The sequence below is a fragment of the Onychostoma macrolepis genome, chromosome 05 (assembly GCF_012432095.1).
Source record: "Onychostoma macrolepis isolate SWU-2019 chromosome 05, ASM1243209v1, whole genome shotgun sequence".
Lineage (NCBI taxonomy): Eukaryota > Metazoa > Chordata > Actinopteri > Cypriniformes > Cyprinidae > Onychostoma > Onychostoma macrolepis.
Genome location: NC_081159.1, coordinates 42916483 through 42917228, shown reverse-complemented (window position 1 = coordinate 42917228; position 746 = coordinate 42916483).

The window sequence follows — 746 nt, the reverse complement described above, 5'->3', positions numbered from 1 at the left end:
TATAATGCATATATTTATACCCCATAGCTGTCTGACTGCTTAGTATCATACTTGATTATGAGATGCACATCTGACTGGGTTATGATGCCATTACACTGCTTCATCAAAGGGCTAAAGAGATAAATGCCAGAAATGTAACATTTTATTTTTAAAACTTCTTTTTATATTAAATTTAACATAATTCTTTTTGCAATTAAATTTGAAAATTGCTGCCGAACAGTGGTTTTTTTATTATTTTTATTTAATATTTTAAAGTAGCTTTTAGTTTTATATTTTCAGTTTTACTTTAGTTTAAATTTTAGTATTTTAGTTTGAGCTTTAGTAATTTTGTTATGTGCATTTGTCATTTTTTTTAAATAAAAATATTTCTATATAAAATAGCTTAAATTTATTTTCATTTCAGTTTTATTAATATTAGTATGGAAGCTTGTTTCCGCCATGGAATAAAAAAAAAAAATATATATATATATATATATATATATATTTTTTATATATATATATTTTTTTTTTTTTTTATCTCACAATTATGATATTTTCTCTGAGCTTTTTAAATGTATTGTTTTTAGCTTCCATATTTTAGTACTTTTAACATGTTTTTAATTTTTTTATCTGAATTATTATTTTATTTTAGCATTATTTCAATTACTAAAAACAATTTCACTGGTGCAGAAATGACAGACTTCACCTTTGTCTGAAATACTAAAGAATGACAGAATGCGTGTGATTTAAAAAATGAAATGCAGCCA